We start from the raw sequence: 10,863 nt of genomic DNA, 5'->3' as shown, positions 1-10,863 counted from the left end.
GTAGGCACGCCAAGCTTAGCAGCTTAAGGAGCCATTCTGAATTAAATCTGTATCATGGAGAAATTTGTATCCAGAGCTGAGGTGGGCCACAAAGACTACACTGGAGAGCAAGTGAGGAGCAGGGATGGGCACTAGACAAGGAGCTAACTCTTCTTGACTTGGGGCCAGGATTGGAAGCAAAAGGAACAGAAAGCAGGCTTGGAAGGTCCACAGGCTTCTAAGGTTTCACTGTGTGGCCTGCTAGGGTGACTTTGAGTTTGGGTCCTTGAGCCTCAAGTTTGAGAGTGCTTGGGTTCCAGGGATGAAGCATTGGGTTCCCTACCCACCCAGGTGTCCTTGTCCTCTAGCTGTGCAAAGGGTACTCAAGGTGTCACCGTCCTGAAGCAGCAGCATTCCCCAACCAGGTTTTTGGGCCAACCAGCCACTGGCCCAAAAGCTGGTTGGTACAAACACAGCTGCAAGGCATCCCTCTGCTAAGGCATGAAGTTAGGAGAGGAAGGGTTTAGGGGAGGGATCTGGGAAGATGTGCTGTGATTCTTATTTTTTAGGTAGGGCCATAATGTCACTAGAGGGATTCCACCTATGTGACCCAGGCTGGTCAATTTGAAGTCATGCCTTAGCCTCCTGAGTATACCTGGCTACCTGGATTTTTGATTCTGAAGCTCAGGTCTTAGCTCCTGCCTTTGAAATGCTGACAAACTTGAGAATTGCCCAGGCTCTGCAATGCTACCCTTTAAACTGATGGAGTGCTTTGTTGCCCAAAACAAAGAGTAGGCAAGAAGTGACTGAATTTTTCTGCCACCTAGTGTACAAATGTGGGATTGCATGCAATGTTCTTGAATTAGTCTGGCACAATTCCTATTTATGTATTTATTTAATTTAAATTTATTTTGGGTTTTCAAGATAGGGTTTCTCTGTAAAAGTGGTTATCCTAGACCAGACTGACTTCTAAGATCTGCCTGCCTCTGCCTCCAGGGTGCTGGGATTAAAGCCACCATCATCTGGTTACTCTTTTTTATTAATTTTTTTGTAGGGTCTCCCTACAAAATTCTGGCTGTCCTGGAATTTGTTATGTAGACTAGACCAGACTGGCCTTGAACTCACAGAGATCCTCTGTCTTTGCCTTTTCAGCTAATCTTGCCAGTTTATATCTCCATGACAGACTAAAACATTTTAAACTTTATTTTTAGCTGGGTGTGGTGGCACATGGCTTTATACCAGCACTCAGGAGACAGAGGCAGGTGCATCTTTGTGAGTTCCCTTGTGAACATAGTGAGTTCCAGAACAGCTAGAGCTTACATATTGAGACCATCTCAGACAAACAAAAATTTTAAAGATTGATTTTTTATTTTACATGTGTAAGCTTTTTTCCCCCCCACCCCAAGACAGGGTTTTTCTGCATTGCTTTGGAGGCTGTCCTGGAACTAGCTCTTGTAGACCAGGCTGGTCTCAAACTCACAGAGATCTGCCTGCCTCTGCCTCTTGAGTGCTGGGACTAAAGGTATGTGCCACCAATGCCTTGCATGTGTGAGTGTTTTGCCTGCATTCATGTATCGGAGGTCAGAAGAGGGTCTGGATCCCCTACAACGGAAATCAGAGGGTTGTAAGCCACCATGGGGATGCTGGGAGTCAAACTTAGATCCTCTGGAAGAGCAGACCATGTTCTTAACCTCTGAACTGTCTCTCCAGCCCCAACCCCTACTTTTTAAACACAAGATCTCACTATTGGACCAGGCTGACCTCAAACTCACAGGGACCTGCCTGCCTCTGCCTTCTGAGTGCTGGGATTAGAGGTGTGTGATACGCCTAAACTGCATCATATATTTTTATTTCTGAGTAATGTGGTTTGAATGAGAGTGGCTCCCATAGGCTATTATATTAGAATGTTTGGCCCTAAATTAATGGGACTATTTGAGAAGGATTAAGAGGTGTAGTCTTGCTGGGGGTGGCCTTGGAGGTTTCAAAAGCTCATGCAGGAGATCTTGCTCTCTCTTGCCTCCAATTTATAGATTAAATGTAAGTTCTTGGCTACTGCTGTAGCACTATCCTGTCTGCCACTGTACTTCATGCTGTGATGATGATGGACTAAGTGTAAACAAACCCCCAATTAAATACTCTCTTTTATACGCTGCCTTGGTCATGGTGTTCTTCATAGCAATGGAACAGTGACTAAGACAAGCAGTGTTCTAGTATATAGATATTCCATATTTTAAAAGTTACTTTTTTGTGTATGTTTTGCCTGCATGTATATTTGTGCATGACATACGTGCCTGACTCCAAAGGAGGCTATAAGAGGGCATTGGATCCCTGGAACTAGAGTTGCAGCTCATTGAAACCTCTGTTGTGGGTGCTGGAAATCACCCAGGTCTATGGGAAAGCTCCTAACTGCAGAGCCATGTCTCTAGCCACATTCCATATTGTTTTATTCATTCACGTACAAAAAAAACAAAAACAAAAACAAAAAAAAAACTTTGCTGGGCATGGTGGCTCACGCCTTTAATCTCAGCACTTGGATTCAAGGCAGGCAGATCTCTGAGTTTAAGGCCAACCTGAGCTACATAGTGGGACCCTGTCTCAATAACAAACAATTTCATTTGCTGTAAGGCTGCTGGCAGAGTTAATATCTCTTTCATATAAAATACTTTGTGGGGTGGTAACACACAACGTAGTCCTTGAATTAGGGAGGCAGAGGCAGGTGATGCTTTGAATTTCAAGGCAGTCTGGACTACATAGTGAGTTCCAGGATAGCCAGGGATACACAGGGAAACCCTGTCTCAAAAAACCAACAAAACAAAACCCTTTATGCTAAAATACCAATAACTCAAACTTACAGCCTGAATGAATCTGTCTTAGTCACTGTTCTATTGCTATAAAGAGACGCCATGACCAAGGCAACTTATAGAAGTAAATATTTAATTGGGGGCTCACTTACAAAGGGTTAATCCATTATTATCATAGTGGGGAGTGTGGCAGTAGGCTGGCATTGTGTTGGAAAAGATGCTGAGAGCCACAGTTTGATCCAAAGGCAGCAGGCAGAGAGAAAACCAATGTGCTTAGCAGAAGATTTTGACACCTCAAGGCCAACTCCCAGTGACACACGTCCTCCAATAAGGCCACCCCTCCTAATCCTTTCCAAACAGTTCACCAACTATGAGTCTGTGGGTCATTCTCCTTCAAACCACTGAAGTTATGACCTTGGATAGGGCCTCATTGCTTTCCAGAGACTCTCAAGACAGTAAAGGGCCTGCCTTCCTGCGCCTATAGGCTAGACTTCCACATTTTGGGTTGTCGTACTGTCACTGTCCCTCAGTGATAAGAGAGTAACTTTGAACTCCACCAAGATCCTATGGTTAGTCCACAAATGATGGTGTATACCTATAACCCCAGCATTTAGGAGCAGAAGCACACAGATCTCTATGAATTTGAGATCAATCTGTTCTACATAGTTAGTTCCAGATGAGCCAGGGCTACACAGAGAAACCTGCTTGAAAAAAATCTTGGGGTGGCAGAGGCGAGAGGCGGTTGAGAGGCAGGCAGGCAGCGGCTGAGTGGGTCTGCAGAGTTCAGGATGCGTGAGTGTATCTCTATCCATGTGGGGCAGGCAGGTGTCCAGATTGGCAATGCCTGCTGGGAACTGTACTGTCTTGAATGTAGTATTCAATCTGATGGTCAGATGCCAAGTGACAAAACCATTGGTGGCAGTGACAACTCATTCAACACATTCTTCAGTGAAGCTGGAGCTGGCAAGCATGTGCCCAGAGCAGGGTTTGTGGACCTGGAGCCCACAGTGGTCGATGAAGTGCGCGCACCTGAACCTAAAGGCAACTTTTCCACCCAGAGCAGCTGATCACTGGAAAGAAGATGCAGCCAATGCCAGAGGTCATTACACCATTGGCAAGGAGACTGTGGACCTGGTCCTGGACCGGATCCGAAAACTAGCAGATCTGTGCACAGGACTGCAGGCCTTCCTGTCTTCCACAGCTTTGGAGGTGGCACAGGATCCAGGTTCGCATCTCTGCTGATGGAACAGCTTTCAGTGGATTATGGCAAGAAGTCCAAGCTGGAATTTTCCATTTACCCAGCCCCCCCCCCAGGTTTCCACAGCTGTTGTGGAGCCCTACAACTCTATCCTGACCATGCACACGATGCTGGAACACTCTGATTGTGCTTTCATGGTGGATAACAAAGCCATCTATGACATCTGTCGGCACAACCTGGATATTGAGTGTCCCACCTACACCAACCTCAATCATTTGATTGGGCAGATCGTGTCATCCATCACAGCCTCCCTGAGGTTTGATGGGGCCCTGAATGTGGACTTAACAGAATTCCAGACCATCCTGGTGCCATACTCTCACATCCACTTCCCACTGGCCACCTACGCCCCAGTCATCTCAGCTGAGAAGGCCTACCATGAGCAGCTAGCTGTCTGTGGCAGAGATCACCAATGCTTTCTTTGAGCCAGCCAATCAGATGGTGAAGTGTGACCCTCACCATAGCAAATACATGGCCTGCTGCATGTTGTACAGAGGGGATGTGGTCCCAAAAGATGTCAATGCGGCTACTGCTACCATCAAGACCAAACGCACTATCCAATTTATGGATTGGTACCCAACTGGATTTAAGGTGGGTCTTAACTACCAGCCCCCAACAGTGGTCCCTGGAGGAGACCTGGCCAAAGTGCAGAAGACCGTGTGCATGCTGAGCAACACCACAGCCATCGCAGAGGCCTGGGCCCACCTGGACCACAAGTTTGACCTCATGTACACCAAGCATACCTTTGTGCATGGTACATGGGAGAAGGCATGGAGGAAGGGGAGTTCTCAGAGGCCGGGGAGGACCTGGCAGCTCTGGAGAAAGATTATGAAGAGGTGGGTATGGATTCTGTGGAAGCAGAGGCAGAAGAAGGGCAGGAATATTGAGAGTATGGGTCCAGCTGGCAGCCATCCATTTCTGTCTTCCCCACCATTGAAACTAAAGGATTTATTTACTTTAAAATTTTTTATAGTGTTTAAAAAAACTCTTGGGGCTGGAGAGATGACTCAGTGGTTAGGAGCACTGGCGGCTCTTTCAAAGACCTAGGTTCAATTCCCAGCACTCACATGTCTATAAATCCAAGATCTGACACCCTCATCCAGACATGCATGAAGGCAAAACAACAATGCACATAAAAGTAAATAGTTATTTCAAAAAAATCTTGCTGAGCAATGGCAGCACACCCCCCTTTAATCCCAGCATTTAGGAGGCAGATCTCACTTGGCAGGTGAATCTCTGAGTTTGAGGCCAGCCTGTTCTACAGAGCACATTCTAATACAGCCAGGGCTGTTACACAGAGAAACCCTGTATCAATCCCACCCCCCAAAAGTGGAATGGTCATTCTGAGCTGGGAGAGTAAGGAGGAGGAGGAATTTAGGCTCAGGGGAAGAAAGAAAAAGAGATGCCAGGGACCAGACAGACATGGAGGAAGCAGGAAAGTAGGACATACTGAATGAAAGAAAGGTAAAAGCCTTGAAGCAAAACATTGAGGAATAGAATCAGGTTAAATTAAGTTAAAAAAGAGCTAGTGGGACAAACCTAAGTGAAGGACGAGCATTCCTAATTAATAAAAGTCCCTGTGTTTTTAATTTGGGAGCTGGTTGACAACCCAAAGAAAATTCCAAAAGAAGGCAAAATTTCTTGAGACAAGTTCAAGCCCTAGCTATCCTGGAACTTGCTCTGTATACCAGGCTGGCCTCGAACTCAGATATTCTCCTGCCTCTGCCTACCTGGTGCTGGAATAGGGGTGTGATCCACCTCCCCATTGCTTTAAAAAAAAAAATCACCAACTCTATAAACTGATTGTTCCTGAAATTCTTTTCAACATTGGAGCCATGAATCCTGGTCTTGAAGTTTCTGAAACTCCCAGGGGACTGCTCAGACTGCTGAAGGTGACAGTGGGGTCTGAGTTTCTTTTGCCAGCATCCCAAAGTGCTTTTGTTTTGTGACTGTCACTCTGACTCAAACACTGTGGGGCAGAACTTCTGGCTTCACTGTGCAGGGTTTGCTTTGGATTCTCTCTTCTCCCCCTTGCCTCCCGAACACTTTTATTTATTCACTTTCTCTTGTATCCAGCTCAGTGTAGGGGGCCACAGTTGGTGAACCAGCCTGTTTGGGGGACACCTGGAGAGAGGAACAAAAAAAAAAAAAAAAAGGTCTGGAGTCCCAGACCCTGGAGGGAAGACGAAAGGACAGGGTTTGTGCTGGGACTCTGGGGACAGTGAGATAAGGAAGGTCCTGAGGGCCTGGGTCCTCTGGAATGGCAGTGTATACATTTAACTGCAGAGGCTTCTGTGCTGGTTGGTCTTGTGTCAACTTGATGTACAAACTAGCATTATCTGAAAGGAAGGAACCTCAATTGAAAAAAAAAAAATGCCTCTATAAGATCTAGTGGCACGCATTTTCTTAATTAGTAATAGATGGGGTGGGCCCAACCCATTGTAGGGCCATCCCTGAACTTGGTGGTCCTGGGTTCTATAAGGAAGCAGGTTTAGCAAGCCATGGGGAGCAAGCTGGTAAGCAGCTTCCACAGCTCCTGTCTTCAGGTTCCTGCCCTGTCTGAGTTCCTGTCCTGACTTCCTTCAGTGATGAACAGCAATATGGAAGTGTAAGCCAAATAAACCCTTTCCTCCCCAACTTGTATTTTGTCATAGCTGGAAGTGTAAATAACTTTCCTTCCCCAGTTTGCTTTTGGTCCTGGTGTTTATCACAGTAGTAGAAAGCAAACCAGAATGCCATGTCTAGGTAGGAACAGGATCCTGCTGCTTTGTGCTCTGGGATCATAAGCATGCCATGTAGGCCTGATTGTAGTATGTTTTTTTTGAATGAGGGAGACTGGAGAAATAGCGCAGTGTTTAACAGTAGGTGTTGCTCTTGCAGAGAGTCCAGGTTCAGATCCCAGGACCCACAAGTCAGCTCACAAGAATCCATAACTGGGGATCTGATACCCTCTTCTGGCCTTCTCAGACACTGCATGCACATGGTACACAGACACACCTATAACATATATGTAACATAAAGATGAATACATCGACTGGAGAGCTGGCTCAGAGGTTAAAACAGCACCAGCTGTTTTTCCAGAGGTTCTGAGTTCAGTTCCCAGGAACCACATGTGGCTCACAACTATCTGTAATGAGATGTGGTGTCCTCTTCTGGCCTGCAGGCAAACATGCAGGCAGAATACTATAATACATAACAAATAAGTATAAATCTTTAAAATAGAAAAAAGTTAAAAAACAATGAATAAATCAATACCTGGCAGTAGTGGCATACACCTTTAATCCCAGCACTCAAGAAGCAGAGACAGGAGGATTTCTATGAGTTTGAGACCAGCCTGGTCTAAGAGTTCCAAGACAGACAGGACTACACAGAGGAACACTGTCTCGAAAAAGAGAAAAGAAAAGAAAGAAAAATAAACCAAACAGGGCAGTGGTGGTAGCTGCTATGACACTGACGAGCCAAGGGTTTGAAAAGTGCCACATCCTCCCGGGGGATGCTTTCAGGAACCATGGCTGATGGAACTTCCCAGAATAGAACCCGAGCACAGACAAGCCAAGCTCACCCAAGTGCAAGCAGGAACCTGAGCCCCCTTTCCCTAAGATGGAATACATTCCCAGAAAGAGGGCCAAGAACCCCAGGAAAGCTGTGGGTCTAGCCTGAGCCATTGGCTTCCCCTGTGGTATGCTTCTTACCAAGCAGGAATGAACAAGGACCGTTTGAAGTAGATGAAGGCTAGGTGAACAATCGGGCATGCAACCCCATTGTGTATGAGAATCAGGAGTTCAGGGCTTCCTACCAACAAGCCAATTTCCTGAAGTTGGGTCAGGAGTATTGACCTGAGGAACACTGCCGCTTTGGGTAGGCAAGGACAGAAGTCCTGTGTGGCCAGTTGTGGTCATTGCAACTGAAGTCCACCAGAGGGCGTATGATGCCCAAGCTGCTGCCAGAACCGTCCTCTTCATCCAGAGGAACAAACTAAAGGCAAATAATTACTGGTAAATGGTGTGTGTGTGGGGGGGGGAAAGGGGGGGAGTAGGGAGGTGAGAGGGAGTATGTGTTGGTGAGAGGGTGTGTGGGAATGCCAAACATAAATAATTTTCCTCTCTCTTTTTTGAGACAGGGTCTCACTATGTAGCCCAGGCTGACCTCTCAGGGTGATCTCAGGTTCCTCCTGCCTCTGTTTCCAGAGTGCTGCAATTAAAAGCCTGTGTCACTAAAACTGCCAAAGATAAATCTTTTAAAAAGAGAGAGAGAGAGAGAAAATGGTTTTGGACTTAGGAAACAGTGTTTGGCATGTTATTTGCCGTTTTTAAACCAAGAAACACACAGGATGAATTTGCTGCTGCATACGATGTTTTGACATTGTTTTCAAGCAAAAGCACACTGCTTATCAAACATAATCTGGAATGAATGGAATTGCAGGGTACCCTGGCTGAGCCCAGAGCTTAACTCTGCAGGGTAGAACTGTCTGGAGAGAGGTGGCGTGGAGGAGTGAGCTGGACATTACCTTGAATGAAGCTGTGCGTGTGGGGGGAGGGATCTGCTCTGGAACAAGAAAATAGTGCCTCTGCTCATTTCTGGCGCTGTGGCTGAGGGTGGCTCCTGGTGGAGAAAGATGGAGGCAGGGATGGGGAGGGTGGGTGGGAGCTGAAGAGGCTTTTATTGCAGGTGTCCAGGTAACTGAGATCTGCAGGCAGACTTATTAAGAAAGCTTGACCTTAGCTTAGCTTTGGCTTGTTCCTAATTCTTTTTTTAAATATTTATTTATTATGTATATAGTATTCTGCCTGCATGTATGCCTGCAGGCCAGAAGAAGGTACCAGATCTCATTATAGGTGAGCCACCAAGTGGATTCTGGGACTTGAACTCAGGACCTTTGGATGAGCAGCCCAGTGCTCTTAACTACTGAGCTAGCTCTCCAGCCCCCATTAACTGTTCTTATAACTTAAACTAACCCGTTTGTTTTAATCTACAATCTTTTATGTGGCTTGGTAACCTTCACTCTGTACTGACCATCCTGCTTTCTCTCTGTCTGGCTTGAAGCTCTGCTTTCTTCTTCTCCAAGTCCTCTCTCTGTCCAGTGCTCCACCTTTGCTCCCTGTGTAGCTATTGGCCATTCAGCTTGTTATTAAACCAGCCACAGCAATACATCTTCACAGTGTGTAAATAACCCACAACATTTCCCCTTTAACACAGTAAAACTATATATATAATAAGGAAAATTATTAAGTAGGAAATATATTCACAATGTCTAGTTCATTAGTATTTGGCAAAATCAGAGAAAATACTCCATTATCTATTTAATCATAGTGAGGCTAAAGTTTAGTACCTGATTAACTTTTTTTGATTTTTTTTTTTTCCGAGACAGGGTTTCTCTGTATTGCTTTGGAGCCTGTTGTAGAACTAGCTCTGTAGACCAGGCTGGCCTCGAACACACAGAGATCTGCCTGCCTTTGCCTCCCGAGTGCTGGGATTAAAGGCGGGTGCCACCAACGCCCAGTTTACCTGATTAACTTCTTGTCAAAACTTCAGAAAACTGTCACTGTTACTATCTAATCCTCAATCCCAGCACAGATTCCCAGAAGGATTTAATGTTACCTGATTAAACAGGAACTGCAGAGCAAGCAACTTCCAAAACTAAGAAATGATAGAGACATTTGGCTGCCTGGACAGTTACTAAGGTTCCTCTGCAAAACTGGGGCATCCATCTCCTGCCTATAGGCCTAGCATACCTGACAGACTTTTCTGTGAAGCAGAAATTTGAAGGACTGACCCACCTTGTCTTGGCAAAGTATGGCAGTCACCTTCCTTTATGTCCTGCTTGTTCAATTTGGACAGCGTGCTATCAGCAGTCAAGGCAAGGGCAGTTTCTTTGCCCAGTGGCTAAATTTTGACACAAATGAAAACAAACTCCATATGGAGGTTCTTTGATGCCTGCCATCCCTTTCTGAAGTAAATTTGTGCTGCCAGGAACAGACATGTCTCACTGTCATGAAAAGCCTCATATTATTAAAACATCTTAAATGCAATATTCTGTAGGTCTCTGAAGTGTTTGAAAACCATAATTTACTTAAAATAAATCTCTGTTTGACTTTGAAAACATACCTAATATTACTATAAGTTGATTGTTATAGATGACTAACTACTAAATTATATTTCTTTATTATCCTAAATAGCTTTCAAGGACTAGAAATTTACATTACATTGTTAAATGAGCTGCATAGATACAATACCTTAAACAAGAGTAGAAACATATATACAGTATGACAAAAATAACCTTAAATTTGTATCAATATGTAAAATCCATACCAGTGTAAAGTATTTGAGTTTTATTAGTTCAAAGGTAGACTCAACTTTTTTTATTCCATTATTTCTTTTCTTCTTTTTTTCAAGATAGGTTTTCTCTGCATAGCCCAGGCTGTCCTGGAACTCTCTCTGTAGACCAAGCTGGCCTCAAACTCAGAGACTCATCTGCCTCTGCCTCCCAAGTGCTGGGATGAAAGTCATGTGCCACTGCCAGGCAACTGTGACTTCTCCTTTTCAGCATTCTCTATCTGCCAGGTAGTCCAGCCTATCTGTCCTGCTTAGCTATTGTCCATTCAGCTTTTTATTACACCAATCACAGCAATCAATATATCTTCACAGTAAAATACTCCACAACAGAGATCAAGGGCTTGGAGGGTGGGATGAAGGGAGGGATCTCGTGACTGGGCCCGGGAATTCATGTTGACTGTCTGTTTGGAGTGCAGGAGGAAGTGTTGGTTAGCGTTGAATCTGGCCCAGATTGGTTGAGTCACTGTTTATGTACAGATGGGCAAAACTAGATTG

General features: G+C 45.1%; 1 pseudogene; it reads left to right on the top strand.

Moving 5' to 3' along the window:
• Nucleotides 1–3,549: 3,549 nt before the first annotated feature.
• LOC127227749 (tubulin alpha-3 chain-like) lies at nucleotides 3,550–4,992 on the top strand (annotated as a pseudogene).
• Nucleotides 4,993–10,863: the final 5,871 nt, after the last annotated feature.

The sequence above is a fragment of the Phodopus roborovskii genome, unplaced genomic scaffold (genome assembly GCF_943737965.1).
Source record: "Phodopus roborovskii unplaced genomic scaffold, PHOROB, whole genome shotgun sequence".
NCBI classification, from domain to species: domain Eukaryota; kingdom Metazoa; phylum Chordata; class Mammalia; order Rodentia; family Cricetidae; genus Phodopus; species Phodopus roborovskii.
The sequence above is the reverse complement of the archived record's forward strand: the minus strand, read 5'-3'. Positions and strand labels throughout refer to the sequence as shown.